The sequence below is a fragment of the Lycorma delicatula genome, chromosome 3, assembly GCF_047948215.1.
Source record: "Lycorma delicatula isolate Av1 chromosome 3, ASM4794821v1, whole genome shotgun sequence".
NCBI lineage: Eukaryota > Metazoa > Arthropoda > Insecta > Hemiptera > Fulgoridae > Lycorma > Lycorma delicatula.
Window position 1 is genome coordinate 102850316 of NC_134457.1, and position 25552 is coordinate 102875867.

Consider the following 25552-nt stretch of genomic DNA (forward strand, 5'->3'; position numbering starts at 1 on the left):
AATTCACTTACAATATAAACACTTTTAGAATATGTTACTATTGGTAAAAATTAAGAATAAAATTTACATAAATGTAGGTTCGGAAACGCTCAGTTAATAAGTTTCGGCCGCGAAAGTTTTCGTCCTGATTTCTGAGCCTTCGGTAAAATTAAGCTATGCTGTAATGATGCAAATTAATGGGTAAATTACATGTTATATATGAAATTTTATTGGAAAACAAATGGTTCCAGAAACTGTATTTCTAAAAATTATTGGCAAAATTCGCGGTAAAAGACAAAAGTTTAGGTTGAAAACCACACTATTTTGTTTCCCATAAAATAGCTTTAAACAAAACTTCTACAAAATAAAATACATATATACTCGTGTACATATATATATATATATATATATATATATATATATATATATATATATATTTGTATTTAATATTTATATAATATTTAGTTTATATATATATATTTAAACTTTTATTCCTAGAAAATATTTGAATTATTTTACACTGAGCCGAATAGAAAATGAACAAACATTAAGTTATATAAGAAAATGTAATTTAAAAAAGTAATTTTAATTTATAGCAATAACATGCAAACCTGATTTTAATCATACCAAATGAAATTAAAAGGCATGACTATTGAGTTGTTCTCTGTAAAGCATTCTGTGTCTAGAACTGTCAAATATAAAAGGTTTTTTTCTTTTTAATTGTTAAATGTTTGAAGTGATTTTTATTGATTTATATTTGACGAATATCTCTAATTTAATAATAGAATTACTCCTACATGTATCTGTAAAATTATTAATGTAAAAATATCAAAATTGTGCGATTTTAAGTCACATTTGCAAATCTCTTCCTACAACTCTACTTTCATTCACTATTCTGTTTGGCTTTTTTAAAATTTGTTGTTTCTACATTACACAATGAACGATCCAGAAAATCTAGTCTTTTATGTAACCATAGCCCACAATTCGTTTTCAACGTTCTACAGTAGAATTGAGCTACATATTTTAAGAGCTTTTCTTAATTTTTTTTGCATTTTTCTTGTCTACGTTTCTCTTTCTTAAGAACTTTTCTACATAAAGGAAATTTAAAAAATGTAATTATAACTTTAAATAAGAATTTAATTATTTCAAAATTATGTACCAGTAAACTTCTTTATTCATCACGTCTTATTTTTTTTACTTCCTCTAACATTGTTTCCATATTTATTAAAATTATCAAAAATATTTTATTTTAAATACAATTGTGGATCTTTTTATACATAAATCCCTGATAATTTAATATTTAATTCTTAGAATTTCTTCTGTTCTAATAATTATTAGTATATTTGACTGGAACTCAAGAGTAGATTAAAAAAAACCAGTTGAATTACAACAAAAAATCGTTCCTTCGTAGTTTCATAAGTAGCTTTTTTCTACTGTTAAAACATAACAGTAAAAAAAAAAACGTAAAACTTAAATTTAAACTTAGAATAAATTTTTAATTTAAATATTAATATTTCGATGTTTATGATGGTTTTTTTCATTAAAATAATATTAAATATATATATATATATATATATGTAAAACAATTGAATGCAGTTATTAAAATTATAAATCTTTATAAAAAAAAAACAATTGAAAATATACTTCTACCAACAAAATCAATAAAATAAAGATATCACCCTTTTAAAAATACTCATGACACATCATAAAAAAGACTATTCATCCACCCAGCAATAAAACTTCTTCGTTGGCTCAACTAGTATTCAACCTTATGCTTTACACGTACTTAAGTTCAAATTGAAATCTTGTCCTTCAAACATATCCATTTCATTCAGTATGTCTTCTAGATTATATTTTGTTCGAGGTAATAAAACATAAAATCAGCAATATTCAATATAGTTTTTCTCTTATTAAAACGTAAATTCTAACTCAAGTATTTATTTTAATTCCTATTATTGCCTCTTATACAAAACATTAAAAAAAACAAAACACAAGGGATGGAGAATAAACCGTTCTCGCATTCGTTTTTCTATATAGGAATTATTGCCTTTCGCAATATTCTACTCTTGTAATCCTTACATGATTCCTAAGCAGATTACATCTTATACATTACTTGGTTGGTTAAATTCTTTTTTCGTTGTGCTATTGTATTTTTAGTTACCGAGAACTACTACAAAAGGTTTGTTAACATATATAAACATTATGTACGGAGTATTGTTTTATATTTTATTTTAAATAATAAAGTGCTATTTTCAACAGTTACTGAAATAAAATGTCAAATGAGTGATCATAAGATATTTACAAACAATTTTGCTTATAATCTAAAAATAGATATTCATTTTGATTGGTAAAATCGTTAAAAGTTAAAAGATAGAATAAAATAACCGTATTAATGAATAAAGAAGGAAAAGATATCTAAAACATCGTTACCAAAATTTTATATTACTTCTAAATAGTATGAAGTTAAAAAAATATTTTTCAAATGAAAAATTTAGCTTTACCTAGTTTATTACTCGAAAATGTGGCTGTTCTTGGAAACGATAAGTATAATATCTCAGAAGGGAAGAAATTTATAAAGAAAACTATTTTCGTGTAATATTCATAAGGCAAATTTAAAAAAAAAAAGATGAAATATTTTGGATAAAAGATTTGGCTTATTAGAGACATAGAAAACTAGTAACTAAAGATTGAATATGATAACAAAATTAGTTTAAAAGAAGTAAGTGCTAAAATAGGGAATTATAATATGCAGGAATTAAATATTTGTGAAAGTTAATCATTCCATTCATTGTTGAAGCATAAATTTCTTGATACGAAATCAATATTATTTACAAATTTTATGATATTCAAGAATTTCTTTTGAATTATTTTTTTCATTACAATATTAAATAACTATCTCCTCATATAGGTTGTTCATAGGAGATGGATTTCACTTTTATTAGTTTATGATTCATCTTCATCACCTTATTTATGATTCATTGTTATATTCCAACTTAATATATCAAGGTAATGTTTGGGAGTTTAACGGGTTTTATTTTTAGCAAACTTTAAGGGTTTGATTGTACCTAAAACGACAACAATTTTTTTGTTTTCTTATTTTTAAAGTTATCTATTAATTTGTTTTAACTTTTAATATTTCTCTCTTTCACTCAGAATATCATTGTACTTGAATCATTTTATGTCCTCTCGATTATTACAAGTGGGTTTACCTGCAGGGCAATATTTTATCTCGTTATCTCTTATTGAGAACAAAGCTATTTAGTAAATTTTCCTAAGATACAAAAGAAATGACGGGGTCTTGATGTTGGGGTACCCGGAGGGGTGACACTCCACTTGTTGCATACGCCGATGATTTGGCGATTTTCGTTGATTGCTTCACCGAAGATGAAGTGGAAGAAAAGGCGAATAGGGCCATAAGACAGATAAATATGTGGTTGGCGACAAGGTGGCTATGAATCGCTCCACAAAAAACGCAACTCGTATATGTAGCAGGTCGACGTAAGATTAGAATTCGAGTTACGGTCGATGGGGATAGACTAGAAACAACGTTCTTTGTGAAATATCTCGGAGTATGGTTCGATCAAAATGGGCTATACAACCGAACCCACCGGGTTGATCTAATGGTTAACGCGTCTTCCCAAATCAGCTGATTTAGAAGTCGAGAGTTACATCGTTCAAGTCCTAGTAAAGCCAGTTATTTTTACACGGATATGAATACTAGATGTGGATACCGGTGTTCTTTGGTGGTTGGGTTTCAATTAACCACACATCTCAGGAATGGTCGAACTGAGAATGTACAAGACTACACTTCATTTACACTCATAATATCATCCTCATTCATCCTCTGAAGAATTATCTAAACGGTAGTTACCGGAGGCTAAACAAGAAAAAGAAAAGAAAAAGCTATTAAGGGCTATACAACCGATACCTCAATGAAGTATGCAATAAAGCGTAACGGATCGTCAACGCTCTGAGAAGACTGATAGGCACCATGTGGGGACCCAAAGCGACTAAATGAAAGCTATTAATAGTATCGTCAACGCTCTGAGTAGACTGATAGGCGCCAAGTGGGGACCCAAAGCGACTAAATGAAACCTATTAATAGTAGCGACTTCTATATAGTATTATAGGCAGTGCCAGCCTGGCTTTCGGCACTAAACAGCAAGAGGAATGTGAAGATGATGGCATCATTGCAGAGACGAATGAATTTAAGGATCTTGGCGACGTATGGAATGCTATCGGCGTATGCGGCGGGAGTCTTCCCCGGGGTACCGCCGACCTAGTTACGGGCTAGTGACGTTCCGGTCGCCACAACCCCCCGTTCCTTGCCCTGTTAGGCTTTAACGGGAGACCCAGTTATGGACTACCCAAATGAAACGGATCTATGTGGGCATGGATAGGGAAGATACCACTTATCTCTTGTTATAAAAATGGCAAGAGAAGTGGATCGCCGCTACAGCCGGGGCGTGGAAAAAGAAGATTATTCCTAAGATCATCGTGGATCGTGGCTGGGGAGGAAATACGACGACGTGGGATAACAACTTATTACTCGGAAAGCCAAATTTCCGAGAAATAAACTTGGTAAAGTTAAATTTGTTATTTAACCTGTTATAATTCCTCTCCGATCATGGAGGATTTGGTGTATACTTATACAGGTTTAGAAAAATGGAGCTCCCAAATTGTGTGTACTGCGATCAAGAAGACACTCTTGTTACACCTTTTTTGAATGTGCACGTTGGGAGGATCTAAATGCAAACTATAACATACAAGAGATTACTCCGGAAACTACAACAAAGTGTATGCTGATAGTTAAAGAGAGATGACTGATAAAAGAGAGATTCTGCTGAGGTTATATGAGCAAAGGAAGTGGGAGGAGTTACTTTAAGAAAAAATAAATAATTAAAAAAAAAACGTAACGACCGATACCAGTTACTGGGCAGGGTCCGGGAACATCATAGTCGCCCCCGCTGTCCCTGACCTTAGCTGTTAGAGGCAGAGGCAAGATGAAAATAAGGAAAAGACCTGGAACCGGTGAGCCGACCTACCATGCCGGTAGGCAGGGAATCTCATTAGAGTCGCAAGGACACTCCCCTGGGCTGAGTAATACTTGATTGTTGAGCCAGCCCAGGGAAACATGAGAATAAGAAAATAATAAAAAAAATAAATAAATAAATAAAAAAAGAAAACAGTTTTACATAGAATACGGTTGTACTTTTTCAATTGTTTCTTATTCAAAATTACGGGGTATAAGTTATAATCTCTATTCTTTTGAATTAATATTTTATACTTTCACCTCCAGTATAGAATTTTTGGTTTGTTGAAACATGAATCTTTCTTCACTACTATAGTTGCATCTTTAAAATTACATATGAGTGGAATTAACGGGATAAATCACTATTCACCTCTCTCTTTTTCAGCAAGCTAACTCAATAAAAAAAAAAAAACATATATATCTAGGCATACAAGTAGACAATGTTCTCATTGAATTAATCCAGAATTTCTTTAGGGTTTAAGTGAAGCGTCAACGAATTCATTAATTCTATTACAACCAGCATTTCCACATTACGATTTAACAATTGATTTAACCTTTCCTAGTAAAATTAACATTTTCTTAGAATAGTTAATAAACGTTGTTTATCATCGAAAAGTTTATTATACTCATTACAAAATAACAAGTTATCTAAATACAGTTAATTATAAATTTTTTTTTGAATGTATAAAGGAAATGGGTGTCTATATATACTTAAGCGCAAAGAGATAGGTTTTGTAAACCCGTGAGTAGAGTATGGATAATATTGTAAAATAAAAAAAAAATAATTACGCAGGAAGTAATAGACACTCGAGGGTAACATTATCGTGTCAATGCATATACCTTTCATTTCTTAGTTTACATAGCAGCTATAAAATAGGAATAATAAAGGCTATTTAGTTAGAAGCAGAAAAATTGTATTTTTCTTCTTTCTTTTCCTCTTTCTTCTTTGCTTTCTTTTTCACCCGACCTGTTTTTTACATTTCTTTTTCCTTTATTTTATTTCTTATCCTACAGTTTCCTCTCTTAGTCAGTCTAGAGGTCATATATTAAATAAATAATAATTAATGTAACAATATTAATATTAATTATATAATTAATTAATATAAATTCAATAATAATCTTAGATTAAAAAAAAATGCATATTCTATCTCGCGACATTTTTCATTCACCTCTCTTTCTTTCTCTGTCTCTACTCTCACTCACTTACCCTGTTTGTATACAGTTAACAATCTGGTATTCATTAAAAAAGTGCCAGCATAATTTATGCTGGCAGTTGGTGTACCTAAAAATTTATGAAGATTTTTCACTTTATTACGCAAAATCATTTACATAAACAACATTTCAGAATGTCTTTTAAAACAATCCAACTTTTATATAACTTGCTATTTTATTATTTTTTAACAACAATTTATCAATTTGAAAATGTCTTTCTTTCTGTTTTTAGAGAAAACGACGTACGTTTTGTTGCCATGTAACATCATTATTTCTGAAAATCCAAATTATTCGATGATTATTCTATCTGTTTTTAATAATTAAAAAGATTGTTCCACTTCAAATATTATTCATTTAGCCAATAAAACAAGTAATTTATGAAACATTTTTTATGAACCATTATCATTATTTTGTTTCCCTTTTCTCATATTTTTTTTTATGAGCAAGCTTTCTGTACTAAGCGATATTGCCTTAACCAATAAATTCTAAAGAAACGTTTAACACACAGGCTATATCTTTTCTTTATTGGTTTCTGATCTCTGTTCTGATTTTTCATAACCACCCACGAAGTGTTAAAGTTTCAGTTACATATTCAAATATATTCTTCGTTCTCATTCATTTACAAATCTTATGCAAGTTACACAGCTAATTTTCACTTTATGTGCGTCATTTCAAAAAAAAAAAAATTCAAATTAAGATAATTTACAATTAAAAATTTTTTTTATCAATAGTTGAAAAATTTTCTTTATATATGCAGTCTGTATGATTGATTATGTATCCGTTTACTAAATTGATAAATAAAAATCAAATATGAAATAAGAACTCGCGTGAAACTTTTAATTAGTTTCAGTTTATATGGTAATTTATTTGGCAATATAGTTTTTTACGGGCGTGTTCTTCAGCATATACGGGTAATAAAAAGAAAACTGATTGGTACTGGACGATACTTACCTTGTTGTTTGCTTTTGATTTACATACTTAATGGTTAAAATAGACCGCGTTAACATCGATTTATTGATACAAGAGATCAGTAGAATGCTTAGAATTTAATTGTGTACTAATTTTTTTCATTAAAAATTCAATTACCTACAAGTTCGACAACAAAAGTATGTAAAATTTATCTATTTAATACAGCAAGAAAGTGAATAATAGTTTAAACTTAACTAAATAACCATTTTTACTCTTTAGCGTTCTTAGATAATAGGTTACTTGTAAAAGCTATACTGCATTAGAAAAATACTCTGCAAATTATGAAGTAGGGATGATCTCCGGCAACATAAGAATCAAATGCTTAAAGTAAACTAAGTAAAAAATACAGAACTTTGAGAAAACTATTAAGTGGTAGAAGAGAACAGAAAAAACAGAAATAATATTACCAGTTTGTGTAAGCTGGGGATTGAGTAGACCCTATGTTATCATTTAAGATTATACGAGTCATTTACAGCTGTGTTGTAATCTGCATTGAATGAAAAAACAAAAACAAAACGTTGTAAGAAAAGATTAAAATTTATCAGTGCATAGACTGTATCGTTTTTAAATACATTATTTAGATTTTCTTCAGCAAAAGCACGGATAAATGAACGTTATCAGTCAATTTCTACAGTTCAATAAGTAAAAATAAGGAAAGATTTAACGGATTCTACTATTTATTTTAAAAGTCTTAAAAATCTACATTTAAGTTTACAAAAACGAATCATAATATTTTTCAAAGTACTATTTATTTTATTTAGGAATTCTAATCTGTGGCCCGGTTACAGTCGATTAAGAGAGATAAAATTTACAGCTTGACTAATATTATTTTCAACCTAATACATTCGGCTAAAAGGGAAACACTATTACTACTCAGAAAATTCTGTAAAATACAGACCAGCTATTAATATTTTACTTAAATATTTTACTTTAAGGTTTCTCTTGAAGTAAAAATAAATTTATCGGAAAAAGTATAAAAAAAGGTATACGTTGAATTTGTTGTAATTCTTTTAATAATTTAATGAAACAAATAAAATAACGGATAACTATGAATTAATGATGTCATTTAGTTCATCTCGTAGCAAGTAGTCTACAAATATTTTAGTAATTAAACATAAGTACTAGTAACACATCTCGAGAACAAAAAAAAGAATTATACTAGCGTTCAATTTTAACTTTCGTGGGGCAGTACGTAACACTCTAAAAACAGGTTCCTTGGGTAAAATACATTTTCATAAGCAATAAATCAGTGTAATGTACCATCATTTTTTAAATTTAACCGCTGCCAATCCTGGAAGAAAGTTATCTGTTCCCGTACTTAAAATCTACTTGATAAATCGTGTGTCTTTGTTCATAGTAGCAATCATCAGTTTGTATTTTTAAATCAAAGACTCATCATGTTCTTTGACTGACTTTTTATCAAATTCATTGTAGTTTTTTATCTTAGAGAACGAGTCAATAAGCGTTATTATAACTCAATTTCCTGGTTTAAAAACTTATTTAATCCTCACGGATGATCTAAAATCATAAAAATATAGTAATTATTAAAGGGGAGACATTTTCTAAATATTAACTATATGAACACTTTTCTGTGCCACTATCGAATGAAAATGACATTCATTGAGAATACAGAGGGACGCGTTCATTTTTAATCACTAATATTATCCATGATTTAAACTCTAATAAAAATAAAAATTTATTATTAGCAGTATAATTAATTGTTTTACAATACAAATTAAGTCCATAAAAAAATATTAAAGAGATTGATAATAGTTATTTCAGCAGCAATATATTTGTTATTTTAATTTTACAAAAGTTGGAGAAATAATATGACTGAAATTTGAACTTTATTTTTAAGGTAAGCTACGGGTAGTGTTTATCTACTAACTGATGTTTTCTCTACATTTCAGTCTGTGACAGGTTGTTATTGATTGCCCACATGGTTATTCTCTGAAAAATGGGTTGGTTTAAAAGAACCAGTATAAACACTAAGTATATATTTTTCTTTTCCAAATAAAGAGACAAAGAATTTTAAATAAATTTTAATTAAATTATTTTCCGTGTGGTAAAAGGAGAAAAATACGCTTTCTTTAAAATGATTGTTAGCCAAATTGTAATGTAAATGAACTCAAAATTTTCCAAATTAACAGAAATTGTGTGAAGTGTAAGTTTTACTTATAGATATTAATTCGTTTTGAGTTAGTTTATACTAAATTTTAACCCATTTAAAAAATAAATTGGACCGTAAAATCCTAAGTACCTTTTGACGAATTTTATTGACGTTACAGTATACCAGTTTTTACTCATTCCGGCCACAATATCTTAATTTAATAACATCCTCATTTTCAGTTGTAATTCTACTTAAATTTTATAGTATAATTAAATTTTTGTTATCATTATTCCATTAAAGTTCAAGTGAATTTAGTTTAACTAGTGGCTACTTTATAATATTTCCAACTGACAGTGGTGTAATAATATCTTTTCTCTTATGAAATCGGTATCTATTTATGTCTCGTATACGTTATTTATATGCAGAAAAAAAAAACAAAAAAAAAAAAAAAAACGGAAAAAATAATTTAGTGCAATTAATAGGAAATAGGGTCTAAATAATGGTTGTTTTGTTTTTAACAAATTAAAAACTGATATAAATTAGCGTATTTTAATGTGGCTGTCTATTTATTTATTAGATGGATGAAGGAGTAGTCATTAAATAATTAAATTAAATTCTAGTGATTCATTATTGTAACGTTAACAAGAGTCGGAGTCTATTAACCCTTGTAGAAGATGAAATAAATATGTTAAATTTTTAACTTTATAACAAAAATTATTGTTACCGTAGAATTCTATAAAAACTTTTTTAAGATTTTTAAAATTTAATATTTTTGACTTGATTTCTCTATATAAGCTTGAACCTTGAGCGTGGGAAATGGAAATGGAATTTTTGTTGCATATGAAAAAATGACTTGCCTAACCGGGATTCCAACACGGGACTTCCGTATGAAAGACCAAGACGCTACCACTCTGCCATGGAGATTGACTTTACACTTCCATGATGCATTTTTGCAAAAAATATATAGAAAAGTAAAATAAAATCATTAAGAGAGGAGGATTTTATTTATTTTAGGGTGGGGCTTCATCTTTTTAGTCATTTAATAGAAATACATTTTATTCGTCATTTTAGAGGATATTTTATAAATATTGATTAAGAATACGTATTATAAATTTTTGTTGGGAATTCCTTTCTAGATTAAAATTATGTTCATGTACTAGGAAGAACCCTTCGTAATTAAACAAGAAATAAGATCAGTAAGAAATAATTTAATGGCTGAAATATTTCTCAAAATTCGGGAAACGAAATTCAGAGCCATTGGAAACGACTGCTGTCACCAATTACTCCCATTAAAACTTTTCTTTCTCAAAATACAACATTGGTTTATAAATTAAAAACCCTTTATATTCTATAATATTCATAAGTTTATATTTCTCTTACATTTGTATTAAATTTATATACGTTAAAGAAACTTTTACGTTGTTGATACTCCTCTACATTACTGTCTTCATATCAATACAGAATAATGAAATTGGACATAATGAAACTGGCAAACAAATGATGATTAATGTCAATATTTTGTGCGGCCCGCGAACCTATAATGGTATTTCTAAAATTTTTACATTTATTACCTTTTGGATCCTCTTCAAATAAAATAAGATGAAACGTAACAGTATATATAAATTTATCACTATAAGAGAAAATAATTTAATGATTCTGATATCAATGGAATACCTTTTAATTTAAAATACGATTATACTTTATATTCAAACTGCGAGGGCTCAAACGCAAAGGCTTCTTATTTAGTTAACGTCATTGCTTCAGTTTGTTCAATTGTAGCTTGTGCTTGCTTTAGTATGTTTTTCCCCGTTAACGTGATTGATCGTCTTTACGCCCGTAGCAATAAAAACAATATTTATCGCATTCAAAATATGAATAACCGAAAAATTAAACGGGAGCATAGAGTGTTTAATGAAGAGTGGAATACAAAATATTTTATTTCTAACGTAAATAATAAGGCTAATTTTTCATTTGTCGCGGGTGTGTAGCAACGTTGAAAGAGTATAATATAGGTAGACATTTTATCATTAAACATTCCATATATCGTGCTAATTTTACTGCGGAAGCAGTAAAAGAAAAAAGCTGATGGAATTATATAACTTAACTAAGGAAGAAGAAGCTACTATAAAAGCAAGTTTTGTTACTGCTGTAGTAATTACAAAAGAAGCAGACTGTTGTCTGATGAAGACGATATTAAAGATTGCATGATCTTTATTCATGCAACCTGATCCCTCATTACGCAATAATATTTGCGTAATTATACGTCCTGACATTAAACACAAATTTTATCTCAGAGGACTGTAGTAAGAAGTATTGAATCTATCGATTATAATTTGAATGATAAATAATATCAGTATATAGATTAATATAGTATTAAATTAATATCAGTATGAACATAATATGGTATTCGAAAGCTCTCTACTAAAGTAACGATCAAAATAATACTGTAGTCATTAGTTTTCATACGTGGATGAACCTGTAAATTTGAAATAATTGAAGAGCTTCTCGCAATAAAATCCCTTAAAAGATTAAACAACGGGAACTTATATATTTGAAAAAGTCGGAAATTGCTTAAGCTTTAATTTACCATTAAACAAAATTATAAGCGTAACAAGCTACCGAACATCAAGTTTAACAGGTAAAAGTCTTAGAGTAATAAATAGAAGTAGGATAAAATTTTAGAAAATTATCCTGATTATAATTTAAATACCGTTCATTACATTGAACATCAAGTGTTATCTAAGAAAATGTTACACGTGGAGCAAATCCCATCTGGTATTATGAAACTCGTAAATTTAATACGATCGAGGGGATTGAAACATAGACGGTTTATTAGTTTTCTTCAAGATATTGAATCTGAGTTCATAAACATTCCTTATCGTAGTGAAATTCGATGTCTTAGTTTACAAAAATTTCTTCGGCGAGGACGAGATCTTAAAGATGTCTTAATTCTGTTTTAACAAATGAAAAATATTATAGATTTTTCAGTATTAATGATAACGACTGGATTTTTGATTTTTCATTTACTCTGGATATCGTGATACACCTAAATTTTCTGAACTCTGAATTACAAGGTAAAAAGTGATATGTCCATGATATGGTAAAAAGTATCAATGCATTTCAATTGACTCAAATTGTTTCAGCGACATTTGTCGAATAACAAGATACTTGTTGATTAACAGACCACTTTCCGATTATGAAGCTCTGAAATAAATTTGAAAAATATTGGGAAATTATCAACGTTTTAAATGACGAATTTTCACAAAGATTTGTCAATAAAATTGAAAAAAGTTTGTCAATACTACGCGATCCATTTTCAATAGAAATTGATAGTGCATGAAGTGAGCTACAAATTGGGTATAGAGATTTCTGATTTATGAGAACTGCATCATCAAGAATAAATCTGTAAATTTTAAACGCTCATAATTTGTACAAATTTGGCCAACTTAATGATTTAGCTTGAAAAAATTTCATCTTGCATATGTGGGAAAACATTTTCTATAATTAATATTAATAAAAATAATTTCCAATCTAGCATTACCGATGAACATTTTCAAGCAGTGTTTTTCGCACATTTTCAAGAATTTTCGCTACAAAATTAACATTTGAAATTAAAAAAAGATTGAAAGATATGAAACGGTTTCAGCCACTTCATTAAATTATTATTACAAGTTAGAAATTATTTTTTTATGTTGTATTTTTTATCATGATAATAAATAATATTTTTATAAAAAAAAATATTTTCATGCGGCCCGCTGTTGATTTAAAATTCCGAGTGTGTCGCTTCAGCCAATAATTTGCCCAGGCCTAGCCTACATAGACGTGATAATAAAATTTCTATTTGTTGTTCATATATGTAAACGTAATGTAATTATGGTTCGATGTAATACGTGCTTATCGAAAGCTTATGTACTGTAATTAATAGTTAATTATTTACTAAATTGTAATTAACACGTATATTAATTAGCCTCAGTTAAGAGATACTTAATCCTTATCATGTGTACGAAATTAGATACCTTGAATTAATAAAATCATTTGTATTAAAGTTTCATCTCGTGATCTTTAAAGGGTACTAATAATGAACACCAATAAAGAGAATATATATATTATTATTAAAAGTGCGTTTTTAATATTTTAATCAACACTCATCAAAGAAATAAACTTATTAAATAACAGCTCACTAACAGCACCATTCTTTTTTATAATTAAAAATATTATAAAAACATCATTATTTTACAGTAGGTTTTGAAATTTCTTTAAGTGATTAGGCTCACGTAATTTTTTTTTTTTTTTAGTAATCAATGTTTTTTATGTATATAAACCAGAAAAAAACTAGAAGGGGTTTGAAACGGATATTTTAGAAGCCGGGCTATAGAGTCTTCTCGATTTATCTTTCTTTCTAAAAAATTTCATTCAAAGCGTGGTTAACTAATTTTTAACGTGTGGGACGCACCATCTTGTTGGAAATAAATTCGATGTACATTTCCAGTTCATCTGGTTCGGGAAAGGATGAGTCATTTATCATATAAGACAAAATACTACATTAATAATTTTTTCTGCAAAGAATAAAGACCCAACTACACGTCGTTTTCTTAGACCACACTAAAAATAAATTTTAGGTGAGTCACTTGTTTATTAAAAAAATTCTGTGTCGATTTTCAAAACCTCATACATGAAAATTGTGTGTATTAAATAAAATTAGTTTACCATGGTCTTATTTTGGGCTTTCATTCGATTATACACCATAATACCAAAACCAGTTGTAAACGACCTGACTTGAGGAAAACATTTCAACAGCTGATATAGTCATTCATAAGAACAATAAGATTTCATGTCAGCCATAATATCGAAAGTGAGGGATTTTCTGTTATCTCATTTATTGAATGGCGCCACGCCCACTGAAATGTAGATAATGTTCTTTATTAAAAACCTTTATTCTATACTCTATCTGTACAATGAACATTTTTCTTCTGAGAAAAAGCAATTCTGATAAAATTCTATTGTATCTTCGGTGCTACAAATACATCATAATCACCATACAAAAAAAAAACACATTTTAAAGTAACCCTCTAAAGTTTATTTCACAAAAAATATTCCCAGAATAAAAGTTGTAATATAAATGATGAATAGAGTTCTTCAATGATAAAAAATATTTTCGTTTATTTTCTTAATTAAGATTTCATACTTCTCCAGAAAACGTTTTTTAAAAATCTATTATTTTACAAAATATTACAAATACCGTTCCAATATAGAAATCATATATTTATCTCAATATGAATTTATTGAAATATAAATTTTTAAAACGGGTTCAACTACAGATATTACATTATTAGACAGAGACAATATAGTTTCGTTTCGTCAGAGTCGTCATCCAATTTTTATTCATATTTATTTATTTATTTGAATTTATTGATTTTTGTTATATACTTATTTTTTACTAAAAACGTAAAATTTATATTTTTATAGCCTTTGTAGATTATTCGTATAAAATAAAAAAATTATAAAATGACAAACATGATTTTTGATTTACTATAAATACAATTATGGCATTTGCTATTGCTTTGTTACATGAGTATATTGTTAATTTACTTATGAATAGCAGTAATTTAATTTCTTTTTGTAATGTACGTATAAACAATTAAATTCTTTGTTGTTGACAGGAAGGTGGAGTTTTAGACGTGACTTGAAATAAAATCAACTTAGATAATGAATTAAACTAATTGATTTACTTTGTAATTCATTTATTAGTTTATTCGTTTAAATTAGAAAGAAAGATAACTTGTGTATCAAGTTTATCTCATGTAATAGGGTGTACTAAGATAACAAACGCATTGACTTTAATCAACGCATAGTATTTAAGTTGATTTTGTTTTTATAGCATCTTTTAGTTGACCATAATGATTTACAACTTAAGATACTGTATATTTATCAAGAATTTTCTGCCGTCTTTATTGCCAAATAATTTTTTTTTTCTTTTTCTGTTTAGCCTCCGGAACCACGGTTAGGTATTACTTCAGAGAATGAATAAGGATGTTATGTTAATGTAAATGAAGTGTAGTCTTTACAGTTTCAGGTCGACCATTCTTGAGATATTTGGTTAATTGAAACCCAACCACCAAAGAACACCGGTATCTACGATCTAGTATTCAAATCTGTATATAAGTAGTTACGTTTATACGGATCCTAGCCTTTACAAGGATTTGAACTCTAGAACTCTCGACTTTGAAGTCAGTTGATTTGCAATGACGAGTTCACGAACAATAAATATTAGTAGAAATAAAATTAAAGAAGAACCCGATGTACTGTATATCGAGTTACGTGTTTATATCTTTATTAGTACTTTTTGGTGATAATTTCATCAAAGTCGATTACGGTATAAATGCGCAAATTGGTAATTTTGCTTATTTTAAATTTATTTTGCTTATTTTTTAAATTGTTTTAATTAAATAATAAATTATATTTTTTATTCATTCTTCTTTTATAGCACCAGTGATCCCCTTTATTCTTTTCATTGCCTGAAAAGATAAAAAGATTTGTTTAATTATCCCTTGTTTTATAGGCTGATGAATCGATACTTTATTGTTTTTCACTTGCTTGCTGATTAAGGCTACGGTCAAACTGGCGAGCGATGAGAGACTGTATCTCGGAAGCAGCAGTTAAACCAGTAGCTAAACCAGTAGTTAAAAGTAGCTAAACGCCAAAAATGGTCGAAAATTGCTATTCGTTAATATACACTTCTGCTTCTGACGATATCAGGTTTAACGAGAACTCTTCTACGTAATTAGGACAAAAACATTTCTAATCAGTGTTGGCTGAAGATAATGTAAGTCGGATAAATATCATATACTTACGGAGAATATCATCACCTACACCTTCATTTTCCAAAGTTATCCTGATAACCTTTTTTAATATTTACATATATCAGTAGAAAACTACGATAATTTATTTTTAAAAATAAAAAATAAAATCACAGAGTACAAAGTACAAAGTTTTCAAGTTTGAAAAACGACTTAATAATGATTAAGGTAAGTATAATTTACTCATATTCACTATTTGCCGCTCACATATAATTTATTTGGGAGTTTAATAAATATAAAATTTTTAAATAAATATCAAGCAGGATTGCGATAGACCGACGACAATATGTTGGTCGTGTTGACGCTCTGCCTCTTCCTGTTTGACTAACGTTGAAATCATGCACCGGTTTAAAATGTATTCCTAACACTCAACGCTTACCACCACCATTCTGCTGATTATCAATCGGTTTTAGTCCTTACTCTAGGAAAATATTAGATAATATATTTTTAATCTTCAAAAGAAAAAAACGTTTTAAACGTATCAAATTAGTCGAATATCCGTATTCGGCGTGATATCTCAAAAAAAAAAAGTCAATTACCAAATTATTATGAAGAAACGAACCCGATTATTATTATTATTTTTTTTTGAAGTCACCAGTCATCTAATTTGTGATTTCAAAACATCCCATTCATTTATCTACGGTTCTAATCTTTTAACCTCAATTTATTTACTAAATCCAATCCTACATTGAGAAATATTTGTTTTATATATTCCAATGTTTGTTTTTCTCTACAGGTATTTCTTTCAAGGTGATCTATCCTTCAACTAAAACTGAATGACTTATAAACCCACCAATATAATTCTTCGATCTCTTTTCACAAGATTTTGCCAAAAATTTCTCTTCTCTTACATTCGTCTTAAAACCTCATGATGTAGAATTTATTCCGTTGAAATAATATCTCCGTTTTTATTTATCAAGTTATTTAGAAATATTAAATACACTTTAAATCCATCATCATCTATGATTGTTCATATCAAAGTATAGTTAATATTTTAAATATTTACAGTTTCCTAAAAATAAAATATAAATTTGGATACTATCGTGATAAACGTGCATAATATTCTTAGAGTCTAGCCGGGAATTTTTACGATAAAAATTGTTAATTCATTATGATATATTATTTTAGTGAGTAATATTATTTAATATCAGTGAGCAAAAAAAAAACCTATTTTGGTGTGAAAAAAAATAATTTATATATTATAATGTATTTATCTGGTCTAAGATTTGACCTCAAAAAATTTCCGGATGCAAGTTACCATTTTGTCACGGATATACAGGAAAATTTCTTTTCTTTTGTTTGTGGATTTAGATGTTGCAAATCAAGGTATTGTTTAAATTTCGTAGCGTATGAAAAATGCAAAATCTGACTGGGCTTTGAACCAAGATTCTTCCGGTTCGTTGATAGAGACGCTACCACTCCACCACCAATAGCGGAGGAAACTTTTTTCTATTTGTGGATTTAGGTATTGCACGTAGACGTATCGTTTAAATTTTATTCTATTTGTATTTATTTGGGAATAACGAACATATGAGTAGTAAAAAATCCCAATTTATCATTATGCATAATATTAATTAATATGTTCATGCCATCGAGGAAGCCAGACTCAAGATATGGCAAGACCCCATGCGCGAATTGCAGCGCAACCCCTGACAGCTCGCAAAATCATGTTACCGGCCAAAACCATTACACGTGCTGTCCAGTGTTCGATGCGGTTTTGATGGTCGTAACCACATTTTAACATCTGTGGCGACTTAACAGGCGTTCCTGGATACTCTGTTTTCGGATGCTCCAGAGGGTGAAGCAGAGGTCGGTGTTAGGGCGAGTGCTATGCCCTTCTCTGGCGTACTTGCTGTGGATCCCGTTGATATAATCCGAGTAGCTTTCTCGAATGACACTGAAAAAGGCACCGTGGATTGACCAACTAGACCCGGATATATTATTCCATTTACTCGTAAGAGAGCCACTTGGTAGCCTGTTCTCGGGGTGCTTCTTGACTTGATGGAATGTGGCTTTGGTGAGGGTGCTCTTAAAACCAGGAAAGGATCCTCGTGAAATAGGCAGTTATCGAACCATCAGCCTCTTGCCGGTAATCGGCAAGTTGCTTGAAAGGTTTGTTGTGGAACGGCTCTGGGAAAGCATTGAGGTGAACTGCTTTCTAAATCGAGGCCAGTATGGATTCAGGAAATGGGGTTGGCACCGAGGATTACATCTTAAATATTCTTGCCGAGATGGAAAGAGCCGACTGAAAATATGTTTTGACAGTATTTATAGACATAGAGGTAGCATTTCCTTTCTTGTGTTGGAGTTCTGCAATCTAAGAGTTGGAACACAGAAATGTTCCCGTATCCCTGCAGGCCGTGGTACGTGACTATCAGACGAGTTAAAGTTCATAAATAGCTACGTGTTTTGTTTGATGAAAAGATGCTGTTTAGTAACCATATTAGGCAAGTAGCGGCGGACGCTGTCTTCGTGATGCACAAACTTAGGAGGATTGCTCGGAAAGACCATGGGTTCTCGGGCCGTCAAATGTACATGGTGTACCGAGGTGTCTTCGAAAGCGGGACCTCTTCTGCGGCGCCCGTTTGAATATTAAATAGAGCACGTGTACAAAATTTAAGGAGTGCTCAGCCCAGAGCGTTAATTGTATACAATGGTGTTATTAAAACAACCTCCTACATGGCTACCACCGCATTGAGAAAGGCTCTCCCAATCGATTTAGTGGTGAAAGTTTGGGCAGCCATGTGAATATTGAGAAGAGGCCCGGAGGTCGAGGTATTTGATATGCGGTTTCGAGCCGGGCTTATACCGAAGCGGAACGGCGAACACAAAGCACCGGATCTAAATTTCGTTCAGTTGACCACCTTCCGCCAGCGGAAGAGGCTGCAGAGCCACGCGATGCTAACATGGCGGCTGGAATGGGACACTACGACTAAGGGAAGATCCTTGTATAAGTATATACAGGATTTGAGAGGATCGTATGCCTCGAGCTCATTTTTAAGGTCAGCGGGTGCCCGGGTGTCATTCACCACGCTAATTTGAACCAATATCTGTTTCGGTTACGCCTGACAGATGACCATGACAGCCTGACAGCTTACATCACCAGCTGATCAGCTGTGCGTCTGCGGGTAGGTCCAGTCAAATGAACACCTGATGTTTGACTGCCCTGCTCTTGGGGGAGCCAGAGACCGTGACACCCTGGAAGTTAGAGGTCAAGAGGAAACTTTGCCACTCACAAGTGGCGAGTTAATGTGGTAGTCAATATTTTTTTAGAAAATATTTATTTAAAATTTAATAGACATTAAATTATATATTATTTGTTGTTATTTTATTTTTTCAATTAATTAATCCATTTACTTCGTTAATTTTTCAAGGAAAATAACTAAGCGAAAAATAGGAAGACATTAAATTCTGTTAAAGAAAAAAAAAGGAACTTATTCTTGGTATGATACAGGCGATAATTTAAATTTTAATCACAGCTTCCTAAGTAAACTTCGAATTTTAATTAGAATTGAAGGTCATTCAGGAGATAATTTTATTCCGATTTGAAAAAAAAAAACTGCCAGAGTGTTTTAGGACTTTCCGGCTATTAAAAAATTAAGATTAGAAATTATAATAAAAATGAGAAAGGTCGAGCCATAAAACAAAAACAGAATTATTATTATTAGGGGGAGGAATAAATTTTAAGAAATTTTTTTCTAAAAATATTAATGTATAGCTTAAGTTTAACAAATTCGCGTAAGTAAACATAAATATACATCTACACCATATATATATATATGGTGTAGATAAATCGTATAAACGATACATTTATACGATTTATACGAATATATATATATTAGTATAAATCTCTACACCCCTTCAATAAAGGCTAAAATAACAAAACCAACATTTTTTTTTAAATTCCGCTTTTTAGGACTGGGGTCAATAATTTGGAAAAAAATTTAGACATCTTTTGACAAGTCTAAACACGAAGTACAAACTTTCAAATAAGCTTTGAAATTAATTTATACCAACAGGAGGGGTTTCTAAAAAAACTTTTTATTATTTATATATTCAAAATAGATGAAAAATTTGCTTTAATAAACGTTTTCTTTAAAATGCCTAGGAAGAAAATCGAAACCAATATTTTTGCGATACCCTATCTTAACAAATTTTGGAAAAAAATTTATTTCATCAATGGAGTTCCCAGGGGACACCCAGGCGGTCGCATATGCTGACGATGTGGCGTTCCTAATAGCCTGGCAAACAGCGGAAGAGGTTGAATGTGCAGAAAATGAGGCGGTCGACATGGTAAGCGGCTGGCTGGAGGAGCGAGGAATGTGTCTGCCCTCCCTGAAAACAACTGTGATGGCGATAGTTGGCCGCAGACGAACCCGGAAGTTGGAAATAACGGTCAAGGATACAAAGGTTCACACGTCGATGAATGTTAAATACCTCGGCATTTGGTTAGACAAATCAGGTCTCTTTACTCATCATCTTAAGGAGGTGGCTGGCAAAGCAGGAAGGCCTCTTGATGATCTTACAAGACTAATGAGTAACAGCCAAGGACCTCGGGCCGTGAAGAGTCGGCTTATCCTCTCAGTGGCATATCGGTTCTGCTATATGCAGTGCCAATGTGGTGGGGGGGTTGGTGCTGGAGTGATAGAGAGAGGAATGAGAAGCTGCTGTCCTCACTCCAGGGGATTAAGATGGTCTCCGCGTATCGTACAATTTTACGCGGTCATCGCCAAGGTCCCCTCGATTCATCTGATGGCAACACAGCTAACGAGAATGTACTAGGAGATTATGAATGCTGAGACTTGAGGAATGCTAGTGAAGAAGTGGCAGACCAAGTGGGATGCCACCACTAAGGACCCTTGGACGATAAGACCAATCCCCAGGATTGGGGCGTGGATTCGAAGAGGGCATGTAAAGGCAGGTTACTATCTCACCCAGTTCCTCTCTGGCCACGGAGACTTCGTGGCATACCTACAATGGTTCGGAAGAAGAGCCTTCTCGAAATGTGCATATTGTCCATAAGTACACACCAGAGCACACGTTTTGTATCTGTGCTGGGTGGGATTACGTCAGGGTACGGATGGGGCTGGCGTGGCTCATCCCAGATAAAGTCGTGGGGTACAGGCAGGAGGGAATGGAACGCCATGGAGAAAATGTTCGGCTAAATTCTGGGCCCGAAAAAAGAGGAGGGCAGACTCGGGGAGGCGGCTCTACTAGGCTAGGAACAGGATTTATTGATGAGGAATTTAAGAAAGTAACGACCATGCCATGCTTGACGATGCCGCGATCAAGGGGTATTTTGTTTATTTTATTTTGTTTTGTAGAAGTAGGATTAGGTACACCAATGTATGTGTGAGTGACGGAATGTTATAATTTTTTAAAAAAATGTGTCGAAGCGTGGTGACGTGCAGGGACAGGAAGATAGTCTTTTGAGTCATCATACTCTTTTGCCTATGGTGTTTGCGTCCGCTCACATTCAAGAGTGGGGAGGGTCAGGACTCACCGATGATGACATAAAGAACCCTCAAGGTATGGGTGGGTCGCGAAGTGAAGAATGTGTTAAACACACATCTAGAACTGTTAGAGTAGGGACGGGACGCGTAGCTCCTTAGCGAAAAGTCATATCGGCTATCTGGAAGAGGAAGTTGGTGTGTCCTACTGAAGTTGGGGAGATCCTGGCGGGAAAGCCGCAGAATGGGGCTAGCTAGGATGGGCAGAGATTGCTGCCACGACACTCCGAGGTGACTGTTTTGCTTAACGGCGAGAACCGGATGCCTTGGGGATGTTTAAAGAAAAAAAAAATCCCAAGTAGGATAATATAAATAAAATAATTTAAAAGTTAATTATCGATAAACATCAGTTAAATATAGCTGAATGCAGAATTAATACATACATCTCTTCACACCGTTAGTCAAGTCGTTACGCAAATAGACCAAAAATAATGCGATAACAAGTACAATAATAATAGTGTAATGGATGTAGTGTAGTACAGAGTAATACACGAATATAGTATAGTAATAAATTTTATAGTTTGAAAACTATATCTTTCTAACGAGATAGGCTATTTATTAATTACCTTTTGTCATTTAACCTACACCTTTAATCTAGCTATATTGTATGACATAAGTAAATAATAAATTGTGATTTACAAATAATAGTTCAATGTAGGTTTATAAATATATGGAATCTTCCTGTCCCAAAAAGGGATAAATCAATGGAATAAAGTGTTTGATAACAATGGAATATCCTGTGACCTTGTTAGAAGTCAGAACTCCTTCATTAATGTAGAAAAAATTACAGTATTGCAACATTTTAATATTTTTTTTCAAAACGAGTTTTGACTCAAACTGAAGAATAATCTTAATAAAATCGGAGAGGCTCCTCAAGCCTCAAGCCTCCTCAATAAAAAAATTACGCTGTACAATATTTCACTTGATTCGTAAAAATATCCCTATTTTGAATACCGTTATAAGCCCCTGACGCTCGAACAACATTATCATTGTTGTCAGAAAATTTGAATACCCATTTCTCGCAGGCACTACAGGCGGTGGCATGAATTAAAGAGGTGTACCTCCTCACCAATTCACAAATACGAAATTACTACAATATTCATACCTAACGTTTTTTTAATATTTCTACCATCTAGAACAAAAAAAAAATTAACGGAATCCTTTTAAAGGATTTATAAAACAAAATCCTTATCATTCCTAACTAGAAAAACAAATTAATTGATCCTGTGGAAGTTTTCTACTTCTACAGGCCAGGATTAGGTGTTGATGTCAATGAGTTCGAATTTTCTTGCATTCCACTCTCTAAGACATTTACTAAACAGTAACATTAAAACTGAACTTAAACGTATTTTCCGTTCAATAAAGTGCATAGAGTACATAGACTAGATGTGTCAATGAGGCTTAACCCTTAAGTCTAATTAACAAACATATTTAACAACTTGCAATAAATATAAAATTATATTATGAAAATTAACATGTAACAAAATTAAATTTTGCTGAAATACGTATACTCTAAAATTGAAAGTTTTCTGTATAGTAATCACAATGTATTATTATTCTTTTCAGAATTAATTTTTTAACATTTCGAACAAAACTGAAATCAGAAATTCAACGGTCACGTTTTGTAGGGATTCATTTGCTTGTTACGAAAATTTAGTAGAAAAAATAAAATAATTTTCCGTGAGACTTTTCACGACTTACCAGTATCGTATAATATTAACGTGGGTGAACAAATTCAGGCAGTATGATTTCAGTTTGTTTCAGAATGAGTTTATTTACAGTGTTTGTACGTTGTTAGTTCAATAGTGTTTTGGTACAAATCCTCTGTACGAGTAACTTTATTATCGCCGATACATATTTCATATAAAATTATATAAAAAATTAAACAAGGGCATCAGATTTAATATTATTACTTCATGACAAATTAGTAATTACCTGCTGCCTATTACTGTAACTTATTCCGTATTTAGTAATTCCGTAAAATTTTTATCAGTTTGAGTTGATTTTGTTAAATCCCTTTAATTAAGAATATAATTTACATTGACATCCCAAAAAAACCATAGATTTTTTTTTTTTAATATTAAACTGAAAAAAAGAACAGTGGATCTGGCAAATAAGTTGGCCTTGATAAAATGACGTTTTTAACTTGAAATAAAAATGAGACAACTGTCCACTAAAACTCTTCAACCGTGAATAAGTTATAGGGGTGAGTAAAATTGGAACTGTGTTATTTCTCAGCCAACTGTGCAGAAACATGTGTGATGCGATAAAAATAGCACATCATATTTATCGCTTTTAACTTACTCAACGATAAAAGTGACAACCTATTACAGTTGGTTAAGCAGGTAACCCGCCACTCAGTTGCAATATTCATTTGTGTTTAAATGGATTTGAAGTAGTAACTTATGTATTATGTATTTGATGTAATTTTTCTTACCATTTAACATACTAATAATTATTATTATTTTTTTTTTAATACGAATTATTTTCAGTGAAAATTTATATTAAGATAAAAAAAAATAATTTTGATTTCATATGCGTAAAGAAATCTGATGTTCAATTAAACAATGCATTACTGATTGAAGTAGCATATTGTATTTGCATTGAATAGTAAATGTTTCAGATACATATTAAAATTGTTCACTAAAATCGAAATAGAATATATACGTATAACGTAAAAAGATTTAAATTTCATTTAAATGCATTATTCAATAAATCTGATCAGTGTATTGAAAATTAAATTTATTCCGTATTTATTTATTTATTATTATAATTTTTTTTTTTTTTTTAGTTTATTTGTCCCAGTCATGTCAGTATGTGTTTTTAAAATTTAATATATTAATTGAATGGTGGGATAAATTTACATAAAATTCCTTTGTTTAGTTTTAAATTGATTTCAACGGCCGTAGAATGAATGATACAAAGCTTTATTTTGGGGGAAATTTTATAATTCGCTTATCCTCTACTGCAGGACTAATGAGCACTGATAATCTTCCAAAGAGAAACACTTTCAGCCTTAATGAAATTGAACTGGTCCAAATACCTATATGTACATGAATCATTCTTTTAATTTCATATGTATAATTTTAGTAATATCTGTATTACCTTTTCAATATGCTCTTTTTAATTAAAACAAAATTTTTATTAATTAAAAAAGAATTTTCTTTTTTAACTATAAATTTATCAACTACCGATAACAAATGATATAAAGTTGATATCTATAAAGTAATAAACATATGAAAAATTTAACAAATAAAAACGTGTTTATAAAGTAGAAATTTTACAATTATGTTGTAATAATGAAAGAAATCAATATTTATTTTTATGCTTTTTTTTTTAATTTTTTTTTTTTACTGATCCAGTGGGTCAGTTATTTCTTAGCTATATAATATAATTAACTCCTGTAAGGACTTTATAAGTTATTTCTAGTTGTTAATAAAAATTCATAACCAAAGAATAATTTCATTTCAGTGCAGTAAATTGTTTTTATTTACTGTTATACTTTATCATAGAATTGTCCCAAGTATTTCAGTCAAACATTTTACTTTGCAGTTTAATTTCCTTTAATAAACTACTGCAAATACGTATTCTTAAATTAATAATTTTACACATTCTGTTTTTTGTATCTTATATTTTTAGGTAAAGTAAAAATTATTCTACTTTTTTACACTAATCTTTCTGATAATTATTATTTTTATTTACTGTATTTCGTGAAGTAATGATTTCGGGTAGTTATAGATAAAAAGTAGTAGTTATAGTTACATTTTTTCGTTAAATGTGGTCAGTCAATTTTCATATGATGGAAGTAATGAATCAAAATTAACTATCCAGATGCTCAGGAAAAGGCGCGAGTCGGTATTGGTAATGTTGAGAATACAAGCAC